Source organism: Papilio machaon, chromosome 4 (genome assembly GCF_912999745.1).
Source record: "Papilio machaon chromosome 4, ilPapMach1.1, whole genome shotgun sequence".
Classification (NCBI taxonomy): Eukaryota; Metazoa; Arthropoda; class Insecta; order Lepidoptera; family Papilionidae; genus Papilio; species Papilio machaon.
The window spans coordinates 7,565,662-7,587,377 of NC_059989.1; positions in this window are offsets into that span (position 1 = coordinate 7,565,662).

Here is a 21,716-nt window from a genome sequence, read left to right on the forward strand (position 1 = left end):
ATCAGCTTGATGTATGAATAACAGTGAACAGGCAGACTATTAATGATATCCGTTATGCCGATGCTGTTCTCTCGCCCCAACGTTAGATGAACTGCAGATCATCCTAGATAGAGTCCAGTCTGTTAGTTTGAAATATGGTCTCAACGTCAATGCCAAGAAAAACAAGTATATGTCTATTTGTAGAATATCACCTGCTAAGCTCTCACTCATATGTGGGTGACAGGTCTTAGAAAAAGTTAGCAAGTACAAATATTTGGGATGTTGGGTTGATGATACGGGAGATCACAGTCTTGAAATAAGGTGCCGTATAGAGCAAGCCCGGAATGCTTTCTTCAGACTTAGAATCCTTCTGTGCAACAAAGAGCTGAACATCGAGCTACGGATGCTGGTAGCATGGTGCTACATGTTCTCTATCCTCTTGTACGGCGTTGAAGCGTAGACCCTGACGGAATCAATGTGCGAGAAAGTGGAATCCTTTGAAATGTGGGTGTTCAAGAGAATGTTAAGGGTATCCTGGAGAGATAAAGTTAAAAATGTGACCGTGGTAGGGCGCATGAAGAAAAAGGCGGAAGTGGTATTTACAATAAAGAAAAGAAAGCTGTAGTACCTAGGCTACATAATGAGGAACACAGAATACGGACTGTTGCAGCTCATCGAACAAGGATAGATCACAGGAAAGCGAAGTGTAGGTCGAAGACGAACATCCTGCCTTAATAATCTACGCCAGTGGTTTGGAAAGAATTCCCGTTCGCTTTTCAGAGCCGCGTTGTCAAGGGTACAAGTTGTCTTAATGATCGCCGACTTTCGAAAGAAGATGGCACTATAAGAAGAAGAAGTTTTATACGCGCCATAGGATTGATCAATCTAGATTTCTTGATGCCAGTCACTTCAAATAATTATCTGTTTCACTATGTAAAATAAAGATGTTACTAATGTATCAAGCAATGAAAATGACAACCAATAAGTATTGTAATAGAAAATTCAAAAATTAATTGTGAAGTATAACCTAAATTATAATGCATATAAAATACTGCAGCTCTTTTAAAACGAATTCTACTATTTCCATTAAGGCAGTTACAGTATTTCTCCTTAGTTGGGTTGGAAATTCCTTTGATTAAGGCGACATTTTTATTGTCTCCGCTTTCCTTTGTCAGTAATCATGCGACAAATCGCTAATACAGTTTTATTGCTATAAATTACATCCTATATGTAATAACAATTTACATGTGATTATGTTGTGATATATTTCCTTCTTTTGCAACAACCACATGTGCATTTTCTCATATTTTATTTTATAAAAAATGTCTTCCGGTTTAAAAGTTCCGGTCTCTTAATTCTCAAGCCAAAAATTACTATTAATGCTACTGTAATTTTGCCTGTAAATATTTGAGAACACATGTAGTTGAAATTACTTGACTAATTTTTAAAACTGAGAAATAAATTAGCTTCGTATTTGTCTACGGAGAGTCCAGTGTTGAAAGCTTTTAAAAAAATCTTACCGATTTATGTTTAATCAACCAAATAGTGAATATCGTGGTAACTTTTGGCTATCCCCTGTCTAAAAAAATACTCTTAAAGTATTTCAATCACGTGTGTCCAACTAATTATTGTAATTCTAGATTTTTCCAGGTTAAGATCATGGTTAATTAGAGTATAATTTAGTTTCTCGTAATTCTCATGGCCTTTATAAGAGACGTGGGATACCAGATGTTGTTAACCAAAAGAAATTTTCCAACAACAGACTATTGTAATAAATTTAAATATTACGTGTTGTGTTGCTTTTGAATGTATAATTATGTCAATTATTCGACCACAGTCTGCGTTATTTATTAGATATTTCTCAAATGTACTGATTCGAATATAGTATAAATTTTTGTTTCATTTGTGCATTGCAATGATTCAGTTTGTTCATTTAAATGAATCAAAGAAGACAGATGAAAAAAGCAATGTACAAATTATGAAGTGTCCAATTTCATCACGTTTTGGGGTTTTATGTCTTTAGGCTCCTTAGAGAAAAGTCGTAGGTGTAAATTCTGATGTAACGAAAAAAACAAGCGCGAACCAAGAAACTACTAGAAATATTAAAGTGGCGAATCGTGTCTTCAATTGTGCTTGTACATGTCGATGAGGTAACATAGAAGAATCGCCCACCTAAAATTCATTGATTTCCTAGTATATGTACTTTCCACTGATAAATGGAAATTATTTAGGTCAAAGTGTTTGTTGCAGTCATTCATTTACATCATATCACTGCACACATACGATAAAAAAGAGAGAACGTGTAATAGAAATTATGCACACGAGCAAAAAGTACAATAGACGTTAGAAGACTAGTGGTGCATGAAGTGTGCGTGATGCTACGTTCACACAAGGGTAAAACAGTTATGCAGAGGAGTAGACAGTGCAGTATTGCTATTGTTTAAACGCACATTTACTTATCATTTCTCCACTGTTTGCTGCAGTGCTTTGCTTTTGCCCTCGTGTGAATTAAGCGTGAGGTCACGTAATGCCCGCCGCGCCCGGGAGTGGTGTCTGTTTACAAAAGCCTTATTACGCCCATCTTTCGCCCGTGCATCAATTACCTTGTAATCATTCCGGTAAGTATGCCGGATGGTGAATTTATTTCGTTGCGAAAATTAATAGTTTGTTTCACATTTCAAACATTATACGTTATACAGTTATGATAAGCAATTATAGCTACCCGTCTTTAATTTGATTTCACAAGAATGTTAAAAGAAAAGTTAACATGAGACGTGTTAATTGGCATAGATGCGCAGGTATGTAGAAGTTCGGTACTTCATCTATATATATAAAAATGAATTGCTGTTCGTTAGTCTCACTAAAACTTGAGAACGGCTGAACGGATTTATCTTATCTTAGTCTTGAAATGTTCGTGGAGGTCTAGGGAAGGTTTAAAAGGCGAGAAAAAATTCATACCGCTATTAAGTTTTTTTTCCTGCGCGCGGACGGAGTCGCGGGCGACAGCTATTTAAGGAATAAAATTCAATTTAAAATTAAAAGATAAATCATTAAAATATAAATCTTACTAATATTATAAATGCAAATGTTTGGATGGATGGATGTTGGTTCGAAGGTATCTCCAGAACTGCTCAACGGATCTCGATGATATTTGACATAGATGTAGATTATGATCTATGACTGGAAGAACACATGGGCTACTTATTAAGTTTTTCTTAATTCCACGTGGACGAAGTCGTGGGCGAGAACTAGTAGAATATACCTGTAATTATTTGGTACCAGCTGACAAACTTTCCACCGAGGTACAGCAAGCAGACATTAATTTTCATTCATAGTAGCATATAAACGATCACCAGGTAAATTTTTATTTGAGAGGAAATCACTGAAAAAATTTTTTTTTTCATGTTAAGGAGCCAGCTGACGTATAATCCACCGTGTTATGGTCAGCTGACTATGTTTTTCTTTCAAAATACTACATAAACTATACTCTGATAAATTTTCAAATGAGAGGAAATGACTGAAAAAAAAATTTTTTTCTCCATGTTTGGGAGGCTGCCACTGCCCACCCCACCCACGGAGTCGCAGCTGACGGTCGCGAGTATTCATAGTATAAGTCCTTTATGCATTTTACGAATTTTCGATTGGGAGGGGATTGGTCATGAAAATCTGTCGCTGGCTCCCGGACCATTATCTTCTATATCTATTATAATATTTAAAATGTCCATGTCACAATGTTAGTTACCGTACTCCTACGAAACGGCTTTACCGATTTTTACCAAATTTTATATGCGTATTCAGTAGGTTTGAGAATCGGCTACTATTTTTCATACCCCTATTAAGCATATTCTAATTCCGCGCGGACGGAGTCGCGGGCGACAGCTAGTTACGTATATATTTCGTATTGGGCCTAATTACAATAACCCGATTAACTTTTTATTCTACGAGTATGAAATCAAACAATCTAACCATCATGTTTAGAATATTAATATTAAAGGTTTAATTTAAATCTGTACGTGTTATTCTAACATATCAACAATAGTAAAACTCGTTTTTAGCAAATGTTTTAATTCAACTAAATAAAACAACTTTTACTTAGCAATAGTGAAAGTTAAATAGTGAAAAAAGAGTACATTTCGGAGAGAGTTAGCTTAATTTACCTAATAATTACTTTGATAAATATATCATTCAATTAAAACTTTTACAGAAACAAAGATGCATTGTTTTTTTTTGCGTGAGATGTTTTTAAAGTTGTGTTGGTATATATTTATAAGACGAATTTGATTACGTATTGTTTCGAATCTGTTGAGGCCGCCATACACGGACTGCTACATATAGTCGGTACTGACAGCTTCAAGATGTTTCCACTAAACGAGCCTAAGTTTGCAGCCGCCGTTAAAATTAAAGCCGATTGTATAGCGACCGCATTAAGTAATCTGTACGGACAGATTAGTGTAGTTCATGTATTATTAATTGTAGTACATACGTGTAGTATTAAAGTGGGGAAATGCAAAGTAGCATAGGATGGAGAAAATAATCTTTCTTAAAGAAAGTTAATTTCTTGTCTTAAATATATAATGTATCCCTTGTTACAAGTTTTCTCATCCTATTATTTCTAATTATGGTAATACAGACATTGTTCTCTTTAAACTTGTATTTTCTGATTAAGATTCGTTCGAAGAAATGCTAGAACTTATTGAAAAAAAAAACGGTTTTAAGTAACACAAAGATGTAACCCAAATTAAAAATGCTTGCTTTTATTTTTACAGTTATTAACAGTTAAATAATCTTAACGCAAGTTTTCAATACATGTTACACTAACGTATACGTTTCATCTTTTAGCTTTCATTTTCACTTTAGTTTCACTCGCGTCCATATTAATCAAGTTTTCTTATTCCTTTATTGAGTCGTCAGTCTCGTAAAATGGAGCTAAGAAATACATTTTTATGTTCAACTACACTTTACTCGTTTTATATACGTTAACTATAAATTGATAGCTTTTTGTCGACATTTTCTAATCAAAAATGTATTTTATCCATCGATTTGGAAACTAATTAATGCGGAAGGTTTGAATGATTTCAATTATGTAATAAAATACATTGTAACTTGTTAGAATATAATGAAAGTAAGTCAAGCTATAGGCAGTAAGGCCGATTGATTTTATGGTAATAAAACTACTAGTTACAATCACCACGACAAACTCCAGATAAATCTACAATTGCACGAAAGAGATTGGATATTATTTAGGTAATTATCGTGACTTGTGGCTAAGTAAAGAATTGTTAACATTTTTCTTAATACACGACAAATGTCAGTATTAACAATAACATTGTAATAAATCAATTTAAACGTTTATTGCGGTCATTTTAAACTTGTGACATGTTGTGTTGGCCCTTAAATGAAAAATGGATAAATGTCCGTTTCTATTTCTAAAACTTTATATCAATACTGTTCATTTTGAAGTCAGAAATCATTAATTTTATTTAAAATTTAGAGGAAATACGCAAATAACAAATGCTTTTATTTAATATTTGTTGAGCTATTTGAATAGCAGTAAACATAAATATGATGCAAAGTCATTGAATTTTCGTACAAATAAGTAATGTTTTTGTTAATAAATTAAATTTGTGTATCTATTTAATAAATAAGCTTTATAGAGCACGTTCTAAACGTATATGGAAAGGAGTAGATTTAATGAACGAGGTGTAATGTAATTTAAATGTTTTAATTCACCGCGTTGTGCTTGCAAGATTTATCACGTGTAGCCGCGTACTATGTTACTACACCCACCGACTCAATCTGTCTGACAACTCAATCGATATTGAAAACTCAAGGTTGTCAAATAAACGGAACAATAACTAAGTCATTGTTATAGCATGCTTAATTGCTATGTTTAAAAAGATTTTTTTACATAAAAGACATACCACGCACGGGTGACGCGGTACCGTGTCTGCGCCGTAGTACATGGCAGAGTGTACCACACGACCAAGTGGGGTGACGGAACTTAATGTCAATCCATTGGTAATTTCAACTAGTATTAGAACATATGGCCACTTGATCTACTATCCTTTATGTCAAGGTTAGTAGGAGGGTAGTAAATTTGTAAAACAGTCGCGTCAAGGGTTCCGGAAACAATTTGACGTAAATTAAAGTTATGCTATGCACGAATTCATTTAGATTGAGAGATATAAGATATTTAAAATATATCATAACGTAATGTTGCCACATACAGTTATCAAGGGTTTTTATTAATATATGAGGTAACATTGATTTTATCTACACAATAAAAAAAAATTCTGAATACAAAATGTTGAAATGAAAAAATATATATTTAAATATTATTTAGATTTTATAGCGTCTCATTGAAATCTATGTCAATCGTTTTGTAACGGTTGTAAATTTTCAAAAATCCAGTTTCTAAAACTCGATTTTTTTGATTTCGTAATTTCAGCCAATTAACATTTTGAATTCTCGAACCCGTTTTATAGATATCACGATTTTAATGTTTGCATTTTATTTGTATTTGTTAAGCCGGCTATACACGTTCAGTTTTGAGTGAATACTCGGACAGTCAGTTAAATGGACTGGAACAATCAGTAAAATGTACGTGTGTAACTAATACTGTAACAGTCAGTAAAACTATACAGTTTTATCAACATGCGTAAGTTTTAACTGAACATTCAGAGTGTTCAGTTAAAACTGAACGTGTATAGCTTGCTTTAGTAACTAAATAACAGATTTTTGACATCGTAATTCCTATATGAAGTGACCATGAGGCATAAAGTTGAAAGTTAACAAGATACTTGTCAATTTTATCATTTCATGAGCATTGAGTTTGTTTTCTTACATAATGTGTTTGCAAATGCATTAAGTGTTACTATTATTATATAATTTAATAATGATTTCCTTGACGCTAGTTGAATGAATGAAATCATCTTTGAAAACGACGTAATAATAAAGAAATTTCTTCTCCCCGGGAAAGTAGTTCCAGTTTTCTTATTTACACTTTTTTTTTTTAGCTTTGAGTATGAATATTTTTTTTAATAAAATTTTGTTTGATTTATTTATTTCTTTCTAATTATAGTCTGAAGTAGCCTTGCAGTAAATTGTTTCGTGTTTTTCCAAAACTTCATATATTTTGAGAGTAACTTTTAAGAATGATAATAAGGCCATGCGTACTTCGCACCGATTTTACATTTTATTTATTTTTACTAGGTACAGAATAAAATTTACATTCAATTACATTATTACAAGTTAGTATAAAAAGTTGAAGAAACTTTACAAGTAAAATAACTAATCATCCAATTGGTATTTTAGTATTGTAGATAAAACTTAAAAATTATAGAATAAATTTTAAATTTACACATTGCAACCACGTCGTAGTTTCAACGCAATTTATTAGTTCCTTATTCTCGCAGAAATCGAACATTACATGTTCTAATAGCGGATAATATGCTATCTGTGGCTTATTGTTTTAGTTTTGCCGCCATTCCGCTCGGACGGTCAATGGGGTGATTGAATGCAGATGTTAACGCTTCTCAAACTTGCGGCTCGCACGTAACTTTCACGTTTGTGTTTACGTAACCGTTGCCTCATATCTGGTCAATTCCGCTTTTATTATAGTGGCCTTGATACGATTTGCGTCGGTGATACGAAAGTGTGCGACAGTAAGGCGGAAAGTAATTATTGACGAAAACGAATTATAAAAGTGATCGATAAACCCATTGTAAAATCCTACGAAACAGGGCCCTTTATTGTCGAGAACAATTGAGAAACATCTTGTAATCAGTTTGTAAAAAAATAGGTGAAGGCGTTACCCAGCTTAAATCTGGTATTTTTACTTAATATTGTCAAACGCTTCACGCTTTTTTACAGAAAAGTAATCGAGGTGAAAAATTAAACGTCCTTGAGTTGTGTTAATGCTATAAAGAGTTCTTCATAAATTATTGAAACGTAGTTTTATTTATTTTATTTTATTAATAAAACCGGTAAGGGGTTTTTGCCTTGTCTATAGACGGCTAAAAAGCTGCATGCTACACACTATCGGATTAAATCGTATAAACTCCAACGAACATAAAACTACTTATATATTCCCGTCTTCAAAGTAAAATAAACTATAACAGATAATATAATCGTAGTGTTGCGGATGTCCATGGGCGTCGATGATCACTTCGGTGTTCGCGCCGCTCGTTCGCCCCCTTCTCTTATAAAAAAAAAAAAATAATAATATGCAAAGATTTGGCAAAATTTATTGTCTGTTCTTTCATTGTGAAAGCAATTGAATTTGACATTTCAATGCTATCTAATATATAAAATTCTCGTGTCACAGTTTTCATTCCCGTACTCCTCCGAAACGGCTTGACCGATTCTCATGAAATTTTGTGAGCATATTCAGTAGGTCTGCTGAGAATCGGCCAACATTTTTCATTTTTTTTTTACTGCGCGCGGACGGAGTCGCGGGCGACAGCTAGTAAGCTAAATAAAACTTAGTCTTCCATTAGAAAGAATGAATATATTATGACGAATCATCGTAACGTGAAAATATTTTAGGAACTTTGAGTAATTTTGCGAACGTTTTAAAACAATCTTAATTAGATTGATTGTTTAATTACCTAGATGAAAATTTTCTTTATAAAATAATACGTTCAGACGTATTTACTTAATAAGATTAGGTTTGATTAATAAATATGAGATGATACTTATTATACAATTAATTTTATGTTTGTTTTATTACCTGTCAAAGTGGTAAACCTTTTAGTAACCCAATGTTTATGAATGAAGAAAACGACATAGATTATAATAATATAGTCTACAAAATGGCTTAATGGTTATGGTATTTTAATTTCGTTTGCTAATAATGAATATTATCTTATATTATAAAGTTATTTATTATAACAACACTACTAAACTGCCAATGATGTTAACTTTTGGTATATTAGTTTTATTTGCTATACTATTTTAAGGAAAAGCACATAAAATATATTTTAGATATAAATAGTTTTATGATAAAATATTGTAGCACGAAATTATTACACAGAAATTTTGATATTATCTAAAAATTCACAATGGATACTATTTTTTAATTAAAATGAAAAATATGATTTTATTTAACAATGCGTTTTCATTTAATTATTTTTCATAAATAATTAATTTAACAACTGACTTTCTATTTTAAACAATATGAATATGTTATACAATTAAAAATTGCACTTTCTTTTCACGTTTGAGTTTCCATTTTCACTGTTTTAAAAACATTTATGCACGTATGAGAATATTACGATATCTTTATTTATTTAAGTCACATTGTATTTGATAGCAATACTTTGAATAAACTTTTAGAATCTTGTGTCACTCCAAAGAAGAACGAATTAAATTACCCTTCGCTCTTGGCGGAAAAAAAAAGATTTCGCGACTTCGACTCACGCGCTTTTTGGTTGTAGTGCACTCTGACCCGAATATGCACCATGAAAACTATAGGTATTCTTGCTAAACCCGAAGGTGGAGCATGCTTTTCAATTGTTAAAGTGGCCACAATGGAATGAACTTTACATATAAACATAACCGCAAAAAATATTAGTCGCCTTTTTATCAGTTGGGCATCGAAACATTATTGTCCGATAAAAACAAAATAAAACATGTGAAACAAAATATAATTATAATATGTTTAATGCGTATATTTTGCGGTTGTTTCCAGCCTTTATTAATAATGATAAATTACCGATTAACTCGTAGTTCGAATGATAGAAAGTGGTCGCGGTACAAGGTCGTTTGGAGGTCACCCGGATATTTTTATATGACCGAGCATAACTTTTAACATATGACTTATTAAAAAGAATTTAGTACGGTTTCTTGTTATTACAAGTGTTAACGTAACACTGGTTGCGAGGTTATTAAAACGCTGTACCATATTATTGTAAATTTCGATTAAATGTTCAGATATCTTGTAATAGGCACTAAGCTGTGTGCGCCGACAGAAACTGTACTAGCAATGATTTATCGTTACTATATTAACTTTTGTATTAAAACACTAATAACACACAATAATGATGTCAAGCATTAGGTATAAACGATTACAACTCGTGCGCGACAACATGATGCACTAACCATTCAGAGTACACAAACTTTTAATCGTATAAATATAATAATTTTACGAGAACTAACAAAAACGTATACTTAAATACTCGTGGTTTTAGTGATTTCCCACCTGGGAAAATATTTTTTTTTTGCTCACGTTTGCTTGCAAATTGGTAAGATGACTGCCCAGCTTTCTTATCAAAGACAATCTTAATTCTATTTGAATAGCTTGGCAGAAATCTCGCGTACTATACGTCTTCAATTCTGAAGAATCCGTCTGAAATCGTACACTACACCTACCTGATATTTTTACAGTTTGTCAGAATAATATAATAAATAACATCGATCAGAATATAACAAATGCGTTAATGTTAGTTCAAAACTGAACCCGAAAATAAATACTAGATCCGGTATATTTATAGCAATTGGAGTTTTTTTTCATGAATGTGTGTGGGGTAAAATGTTTTTGTATAGCCTATAACAGCTTAAGTCCACGTCCATATCGTGAATGAATACATAATTTCGGCATTTTGAAACACCGGATTTTTTTTAAACAGTTTTTTGTAGTCACACCTCTTTGGTACATCTTGAACATTTATAACTCATTAAAAAGATTATCGTCAAGGAACGATTTTATAAACTGAACAGAATGGTGCCTTAGGCAAACTTGGTTTATGCGGATTGAGTAAAGACATTTTTTAATTGTAATAATCCAGTAAAAAAGTAGGCAATTGTTGGGTAATTATTTGTTATTGGACTGTAAATCAAGTCATGGTCATTAATACGAGCGTACGCAATGCGTACTGGTAGCGCGAAGTTTATGGTGTATGTTGCTAATTGCCTCATATTAAATTAGTTAAACGAAATCAAATCAAAGATAATCTGGAATAATTTTAAAAAGTCTTTTCTCAGAGGGACACATTTTACAAACGTTAATATTCAAATAGATCACGAGAAATATGTCCACAAAAATGTATAATATTGAACAAATAATAAAAGAAAAAATAATAATTCCGTTATATAAATAAAGCTTCAATTTTTTTTATATTCTAACTAAAACAGCGACATTGAGAAACTGAACTTTACTCGAATGCGTCATGCAACTTGTCCCATAAGTATGTACTAGTTCCGTTATTGTACGTGTAAGCATAACACGTAATAAATCAGTTATGAAAATGACATTGTAATTAGTTTAAGCCGCGGTATCAATCATCATGCGGAGTACATTGATGAATGTTAGGGCATTATGATCTACGACCCACACGAGTTCAGCTTGTCCGCTTCCGCTAACTTTAACAGGCCTAAACAAACGTAAATATACATTCCACGAATATTTCTTCAAAATATAATTCTGAAGTGAAAGAATCCAGTGTTGATCGTCGACTATAAATTAAAATTGTTGAGCAAGTTCTCTTTATGGTAAAAATTGTTTTCTTTTTTTGTTGTAGCATACTTTTGCTTCACTAGTAAGCCTACTCTCATTGCCGTTCTAATCATCCGGTTCTCTCAATAATCTTTGAAGGATTTTTTTCTTATTTTCATCGAATTTTTTTAAGTATGCCTTTTAGTGTAATTTCTATAGACTGGAAAAAGGAGGCCAGAGAATAAATTTAGCTGCATATTATAATGACGTAACATTTTTTTTTCGAAAAAGTTATTTAACAATATGTTGAGTAATAATGAGATCACTTGTGTGTTGCGAAACTAAGTTAAGATCTAAAAGAAACATACAGCTAACCTGAATACTTGAAAAATATTTGTTGGTAGCACTTATTTAAATAAATTTTTATTTTATGTAATTGCAAATGACTTAACTTGTCTTTTAATCATACATAATCAACATAACGGTACAGTTAATTATAACAACTTAAAAAAAAACAGTTGACCTGTAGCACTGCCCAGCAGTGGCGGCATTTTTATTACCTGGACCGTACGACGTATTCAATTAAAATGTGACTAAAAATTGCATTATAATTTCGAGCGAAACATCGAAACCATTTTCAGCTAACCGACTAATCGTACATGCGTGCGACGTTTCTATACGATTTTTGTATAAGTATCTTATATCCCATTCCCACTATCGCGACGGTGACTGGTATATTAATAAAATAGAGACAAGTAGCACGCGATTAGCCCTTTACTTTAGTCGTGCCTAAAAAGAACATCTTATAAGAGAACAGGCAAGAGAAAGACAGGTAGTAATAACAAATTTATATTCCTCGACCTTTACCGAAAAAGTTACCATTTTTATTTAAAAAAAAATAAACGAGATTTAAAAAAAAAGACATGAATAATCTTAATCTTGGAAAATTCTAAAAAGAGATTAGCTTTTAAAAAGATCAATACTATGTTTGTTAATTTAGTATTCTGTATATTTGATTAAAATTTTTACACATCAATAAAATTTTCCGTAAAATTTGGCAACATTAAAATGAGACTATCTTATCGTAGCAATAACATTAATTGGAATGCTTTGTTTAATGTTACAGATAACGCCTGCCGAAAACAAAACAAGTAAAGTAAATATTTGCGAACTGTTGTTGATGTTTACTTAATTGACAATTAATTTAAAAATAATGTACGAAAAATGCGATATCAGACTGTTCAGATACATCGTAAAATGTTTGTAATATGTTAAATTGTTATCGTTTTCTTTAATTGTTTACATAAAAATGGTTTTTATGGAGTACGTAATAATTAAAATGAATGGAACATTTACTAGTATCTTTTTTCGCTTAATTCTTATATTACAATGACTAAACCAGCGCTTGACTACCCATCTGTGATTAGTTAATATAAATTACATACCTACCTTAAGTTAGTATAGAATTAGAAACATGTAATCCTAGGCTAAGTTTGTTCTTTTTATGTAAATAAATAAATAAAATTAAAATTAAATAAATCTGTAACAAAGTAGTGATGTGGTCAAAGGATGTAAGGTACCAGTTTAATAAATGTCTATTCACCAAATTCTTGGAGGCACCCGCGTCATAACTGGTTGGTTAATCTATTAAATGATAAGGTTATGTCGTGACGTAAGCTACATTTACATATGTCGAAAACTTACAAAACTTTTTATTTTGACGCCTCAATATGAATTGTTTATTTTTGTATTGTAATGTAATGTTTGTAAATAGTATAAAATACTTACGTGTGATTATATCATTTGTATGATTGTTTTAAACAAGGTGTACTAACCGCCTACAAGTCATTTGTCATTGTATTCAAATGCCTGGCCACGTACAGTGTTGCCATACATCTGTTCGATAAAATGTATGATCTTATCTAGTACTATTTATGCATTATGTGTTGACATCTAACATTAAATATTTTTTTAAACTGCAAGGCAACAGGTATGTTTTATTAAATTTCTTTTATTTACATTGTCTTGCTATTTTATTAGTAAGAAAGTTATTTAGGACTTCATACAATATTTTCGTAACCTGACTCGAATACTTTTGTCGAAGCAGTTTAGAGTATATTTTTACAGAAGATACTTTCAACTTGATTCTGTAAATAAAGAAGATATTTTACAAAATTATTTCTCTTACAAATTGGATAGAATTAACTTGCATTTGGTGCTTTACTTTGTATAAGAAAAGAAAGTTAAAAGTTTCATTCGCATTCCAAGTGTCGGTTAATATGTTTCTGTCAGATTACTGTTTTCCACTATTACTTCTCAATATGTTAACCTTAAGTGCAGAGAGTGGTTTTTCCATGCCTTTTTATAGCACTCATGATGTGAAAGAAAATTGCTTTACAAGCAAAGTCTACTTTTACACCTCTGTTTGTACGACGCAGTAAAAATAATCACTGCAATATCTATATTAATTTAATTTTTGTCTTCGCTTTCAAAAGGGTGACATAACGTTAGCTTAATATTATCGGAAATCTGTTTCCATTGAAGTATAAAGTGGTAAATGTGACCAAAGAGGCCTAAGTGATATTCGGTGTTAATGTACGTTGACGGAAAATAAAATCGTGGGATTACAATTAATTGAAGAGGAACTGTAACATTGACCAATGAAATTTTAAAAGGGTCTCCATAAGCTGGGGAATCTCTGATTTAAAGGGATATGTGTTGTAACTATAGAAGTTTTAATGTATGCAGATTAATTTATTCGTGAATTAAATTTTTTCGTAATAGTTTTCGAAACACGAAATTTCGGAAATTTCAATATTTGATTTTAATTTTATGCTGCACCTAATGTCGTCAGTCGGGGAATGTGTCGGAGTTTGGAAACTCAAACTGGTATCATAAATCTGTGACAAATAAAGAAATATTGCGAAATATCATTAAGCTTACTAACCGTGGGTTTCTAAGACCAAACATATTGTTATCTGTGTTTTGTCAAAGATTATGTCAGAGATGATGACATGTTTTATACAGAGATTTTGGTCTCAGAAGCCAACAGTAAATAATTTATTAGTTATTTGGGATTGTAAAAAAGCTTTGTTTATTAATAATATTCTCCGATCTTTTATATAATTTTCAATGCATGTTAATGCGATCTTATGTAAAAAAATAAAATATTCCATACACGTTTTCGTAGCTTAAGTATAAGTCCCCACCGAAGTTCTCTAGCTTTCCTTAAGTTAGGGGATGTTTAGGCCTTAGGCAAACACGCTACCAGGACCAGTGCGGTATAAACGACTACTAACATGTTTGAATTTTTTCGGCTATTTTTGTCCATCCACTTATTGTTAAATATATCCTTAGGGCATTCCTAGTCCTGTTTGAACTAATTTTAGCTTATAATAAAGTATTTTTATACTAAATCCTTCACATTTTTGAAAACCAGTCAATAGATCACTTTACGACCTTAGTCACCGGATTTGACTAAAAAGGTCTGTAATTAGCCTTGTCTCAGCGCATGTTCGACGTCTAATACTATAGTAGTTAGATCCTTGTTTTGTAACAAAAGGTTGAGTAATGAATGATTTATTTTGTATCGAAAGTACGTTTTTATTCGTGCCTTTAATACCTGTTAATGGTTAACAATATATTAACAAATGATATAAACTAAGATTTATAATATAACAGATAAGGCGAATTATGCAAATGAGTGTTTCCTGTGTCACGGCAACGTAAATGACTTTTATTTGCGTAAGTGTTGCGGTGACAGAAAATTTGAAAGTGTAGGAAGCAGATTTTTTTAAGGTCACATTTAACCAGTTACATATTATGTGGTTTCGGTTCACCATTAACATGTGCTTGTTACACTCAAACTAAACCTACACCTACCATTGTGTTGCTAGGGTAGATGTTAAAGAATTTAAGATATTCATACACGTCTTATACTTTTTTCAATATTAACTATATATTTTATTTCAATACTTAAAAGTTATAATTAAAGTGAAATGATTTGTGTAAAAATAATTAATATTTCTTTTGAATCTGATAATAAAAAAAAAATATTGGATTCTCGAACTATTTTAAGAAGGATATGAAATTTGAACGAACTTAATAAAGGAGTAAATGATTACACCCAATCGCCTTGGAACGGATGTACCGTTAGTAATTAGGCTCATTAAGATTTAAACGAAATATAGTCTCACGGCACAGTTTTTTTTAATTCAATGTTGAGACTGGTTCCGAACAGAAAGATAACCGTCTGTAACAAGAAAGCAAAACTTGTAATGCACAACTAAGCAACGTTACCGTAGAATTCGACTTTGGCAACACTTTTATTAAGCTCGCTATTCAACTTCAGTTTTAACTGTACAATCGAACTGTACAGTTGGTGTAGGTAAAACTGAGAACTATACAATTTAACTAACAGTTCATATTTCTACAAGTTCACTATACAGTTCGTTTTTTTAATTTAAATAGAAGGTGTGTCGCTTGATTTAATCTTATTATTATTATAAACTAGCTTTTACCCGCGACTCCGTCCGCGCGGAATAAAAAAATAGAAAACGGGGTAAAAATTATCCTATATCCGTTTCCTGGTTCTAAGCTACCTGCCCACCAATTTTCAGTCAAATCGATTCAGCCGTTCTTGAGTTATAAATAGTGTAACTAACACGACTTTCTTTTACATATATAGATAGATGTGAAAGCTTAGATGGATGGATGGATGAATTTTAGAAGGTATCTCGAGAACGGGTCTAAGAATCGGTTCATGAACTTTGGAAAAGGTGTAAAACACGCAGGCTACATATTAAGTTTTATTTTAATTACGACCATAGTCGCGGGCTACACCTAGTTATATATATATTGGATGTGCTTTTTAAAAGGGATAAAAAATGCACATCGCTACAGTTGGGTTTTACGTTGAGCAAAACGCGTTGCGATTGTATACGACATGGAAAACCTGGAAGCCGCAGGTAAAGCAAAGACAAATATGGATAAGATCTACTCAAAGGTATTTTTTTGAAATACAAACAGAATTTTGTCACCGATCGATTCTGAACGATTGTGAAGTTAATAATTTATCCGTGGCATATATGTATATATAGATTATGTAAACAAATTTGATACCAAAAAACGTATATAGAGTAGAATAGTAGTTGACCTTCTTATGTTGTATGTTTTGGGCTTACAAGTCAAATTTTTTCGAAATATCTTTTATAATACCTGATTAAGAGTATAAATATTTATTTTTTTACAAGGTTAGTTTGTATATTTCCATTACGTAAATATTTAATGAAGTAAAACGTTGAACACTGAGGGAAGTAAAAGATCTTACTAATATTAAAAATACGATGTTGGATGGATGGATGGATGGACGGTTGTTTGTTTGAAGGTATCTCCGGAACGGCTAAACGGATCTTGAAGAAATTTTGCATAGATGTAGAGCATAGTCTGGAAGAACACATAGGCTACCAATATAATTTTTTAATTCCGTGCGGACGGATTCGCGGGCGACAGCTTGTATAATGTAAATATAGTAGAGGCTCGTGCAGTGTTTCGCAATGAATAAAAATATTTTATTTTTTTGATATTAAAAGGTATTCATATCAAAATATTTCAATACATGTTTTTGATTTTACAACATGATTTTACGAAAAGAATAAACATTTATTATTTTTATTGAACAGCGCACGCGCTGTTTAATTAGTACATTCTTTGATTTTGATTGTGATAAAATTGCAATATAAGTTATTGACAAAAATGAACTTTAAAAGTAATAGGTTAATAAGGTAATTATTTGATTACTTCTTTAATTTTTACTTTTTAAAATATTCAATGCCAAATACATATTGTCACGTATTATCTTAATCACCAATGCCCAAGTTTCGAAATTACATTTAGAAAGGACCAGGTGGTCAAAACAGAAAATAGATACTTAATTTTTTTTTGCTCTTTATTTATTATGAAAAAGTAAAAACTTGAATCATTGCCAACAGTTGGCGCATTGCTAGAATTTCAGGGTAGGGGTTTTGCTTAAACTACAATGTTATAAACTTAGTAGCTTAGCCCACAACACCGACCACGCGAAAGTAAAAAAAAATAACCTATGTGTTCTTTCAAACTATGTTCTACATTGATGTTAAATCTAAGCGAAATCAATGCAGCCGTTCTGGAGATACCTCCTAAAAACATCCATGTAAGATTATTCTACCATATTTTTACTGTTTGTATGATTTTTGTAGAATCTTAGGCAAGTAAGCATTTACTTTGCGTATATTTTTATTTATTTACGAATGAAATTTGATTTAAAATCAACGTTAGCTACTGCAACTGGTGCAGTGCAACATATTTTTTTATTCATAAGTGTCATATCACAGATTAAGACACTCAAATGTTTGAACTAAATATCACATTACTACCTTTTATAGATGTTGCTTGCAGTCGCATTTTATACGAGATTGCACCAATTTTTATAGAATTATTTCATATAAACGACTAAAAGAGACTGCCACAGTAACATCTATGACAACTTTGTAGTTGGTTGTATATTATATGACTTAATTTTTTTATCACGAGTGGTAGTCATCATCATCAGCCCAGTGAGGGGCTCGGAGCCTACCTTAAAGTAAGGTGTGACTAGGCCATAGTCAACCACGCGGGGTGAGTGCGCTTTTGTTGAATTTAAACGCCAACGCCGGTAAACGCCAGCACCAACAACAACAACAACTGTTACACGAATTGGCCGGCTTGCCCGGTGAAATACCACGACCACACAGAAGACAGGCGTGAAGTGGAAGTAATTCCGCGTACAGTCTGATGAGTGTGGAGTCGGAGTCCTAATTTTAGTCCTTTTTCCCTTCCCACCCTTTTCTTATAAGGAAAGGATGGGAAGGGTAGGTGGATTCGATGGAGGAGGAGATGCATAGGAAGGTTAAATATTCTCTTTTTGTCCGTCTCCTCCTTCGTCGATTGAGGGTAGGCAACGCATCTGCAATCGCGAATGTCTATGGCAGCGATCGCTTCGCCATTTCGGTGAATTCATGTGGCCGCTTGCACGTTGGCCACCTTGTAATATAAAAAAACATATCTTTAATTTTCTTCGCAGATATTTGCTGGTTGCATCACGATTATCCTTCACCTTAAGACGGTACCTACCAATTTTTTCACGCTGTTATTATCGATATTTAAACTAAAGCATCCAATTATTATTATCTGCCTTTCGCCGTACTTATTGGATACCAAATAATGAGTTGAATATTTAGAACGGCGATATGTCTGGGAAAAATAATTATCGTTTACTAAATCCTAATTACTAGTAGGTCACGAAAAAAAATCATATTAAAATTACTATTTCAAAACTATTTGATTAACCGTGAGTTTCTGGGACCAATCACGTCGTTTAAAACATATTGTTACCTCTGTTTTATCAATAATAATGACAGGGATGACGATATGTTTTATACAGTGATTTTGCTGTTAGAAACCCATGGTTAGACGTTTAGCGTCTCTTACCGGACAGGCGTCTACAAACGTCGCAGGAGTTTAAGGTTATCCGCTTTGCTAATACTTTTATGAATGAAAATGTTCTTACATGGTGAGATACTTTTGCAATATTCAAACTCGTACCTAAACTTGTTACGCCGGTATTCTGTAAGGTCGTGACACTTTACTGGCAGAGCAACAGGCAATATATTTTTAATCCTTAAAATTAGTAAGATTAATAGATATAAAAATAATTATTGCAACCTCCACATAATTTGGGATGAATTTCAAAGATATGTATGAAGACAACCAACTTAGGTTAGGCCACAAGCGTTTCACAAGGGAGTTATTGATGAAGGAAAAATTAAACTAATTAATCTGAAGTAAATATTACATTGAAATAAATGTCTTCTAACATAATCGTTGTTTCCATATTTTCAATCGTTTCTCTTCGTAATAATTTTGCTTTTAATTTACGACTAAATTTTGATATATAATAAACATGAACACGCTTTATTTTACTTACATTCAAAGAAAAATTTCGTACAGAAAATTACAATATGAAAAATAGTAAAAATCGTGGGAAAATTTTAAACACAAAGTGAAAGGTATAAAATGCTAATAAAATTTTCATTCTGTCACGTGCGATTGCCACATTATGCTTAGAATAGTAAATAAATTGTGAAAGGGCTTTTATTTCACAATAAATTATGTTTTTTTGCTTGCTTACATAGATTTTTAATTGTTTGGATTTGTTTCGTCTATGTATATAGGTAGAATAACACTTGTGCATTGTTGCCTTAATGACTAAATGTATGGTTTTATTGTGTTATTAACGAATAGTTACTTGTCAATATCTTTCTGAAAAAAAAATAGTTGAACCACTTACTTCTTTAATTCGTAATTATAGAAAATTTTATGAATAACTAAGTAACTTTCCAAGTGAATTTCTGTTGAGATTATGATAATATAAGGCGATTTACGCCAATAATCGAATCAAATCCACAATCTCATATTTTTGTAGTTTACATTTAAAACCCTCATACTATGAACTCTTGAAACAATTTAAAAATAATTTTTCGAACCACAGTCAAAAATAGTATCTTGTTCAAGCAAATCTTGTACAACTTACATTTTTATGGAACATATTACTATTACATAATTTTGTTAAACCGGATGACAATTTACACTTTAAATTGCAATTTTCGAAATTTATTTATATCGAACCTACTTTCAAATTCGTTTATATCTCTTAAGCAACACGTGATCCCGTCAGCGATATACTTTGTTAAACCTTAATGCGTTAAAAAAACAAGTTTATTTTAATTATCAAGGCTACACCCAAATTTTTTTAACAATTTCTACTTACGTAATAATTCAGTAGTTTTATGCATCCTATTGTATTTTCAGAATGTTCCAAGTGTAAAAAAATCAACGCTTAAAAATGTCATTTATTGTCTATGGATTTATAGTTTGAGTGTTTAAATTTAACATACAGGTCTGTTTTATTAAGTCAGTGATTCCATACAGCCTTATAAAGGTAAAATTGTTTTGATAGATTCATTTCAATTTCTCCTTTCTATTGAATTCGGTCTTCCCTCGCCCTCATTCAGAATATTCTTACAATCTTGACCAGATCATTGTTTCATTTTTCAGGGGTACCCACCTAAATAAGTAGGTAGGGTCCTATATAAGGACATGTAAAAATCTTCCACATAAGATCGCAAGCTCATTATTTCCAAAAGTGGTGTTTCAAAGCAACCAATATTTGCCTAGAGTAACATTTATTTCAAAAGGCGGAACTGATGTATGGTTTGATAATTTAATCATATAACATGACTTGTATGTTAATGTCAATTAAAAGGATCCGGTTTAAAAAAAATGAACCTTTAAATCGAGTATAAACTGATCCATATAAAGTTTCATGCATATTATAAGGCGTGCATTAAACTAGTTTGCATTTTTTTTTCTATTTAAGATATTTACAAAGATATTGTTGGATTGGTAATTGGTCATTTATTATCTAAATCTGTTTCTAGTAGAATTAGTATAATGAAATTTAGAACTTTTCAATTTTGTACCGCGTTCACTGACAAAACGTTATAATAGACTGATTTAGAATTAAAAAAAATATCAAAAAATTAATGCACACTTTCAAATATAATTATATACATTACACCAATACTTTTAAATAAATATGAAACACATAAAATTACATAATAATTCAATTAACTTTTAATTTCATAAATACAGCAACCCGTTTTGAGTACTTTTATAATTTGTTGCACATTTAAAGTCGGTCGTGTAAGAAAAGCAATTTGTGCCCAGTATACTGTGATGATCGCTTATTGCGTAATTTGCGTTGCAGATGCGTAAGTATCAAGACCAGACATTCCTTTGTTTTTCCCAGATTAACTCATAAATTACCAAACCGTTGTTAGAAATTCTTTTATGGATAAAAACAATCATGGAATAACTTTCGATATATTTAATTTTATAAATGGTCTTCTAGTTTTTCAAGTTGGGGTGAGTTGTTAGTTTAATTATACTACAAGCTACAGAGGTAAACTAAGGTAAACTTCAAGGCTGGATATTTACTTACCTTTTTTCGTTTGATACTTATGTGAATCCAGATATGGCGACTGATAGAGATGTGTGGACAAGTAGTAAATACTGTCCCGACCATCCATAGAGAAAAGGGCAAAAGTTAACGTTGATTATGTTCTTATGCCATGGAAATCGCTTACCATATTATCACGTGTCATTAAAAAATCAAGGCTCGATAATAGAAAACTTAGCTAATGGTTCCCGTATAAATCAGAGCTGT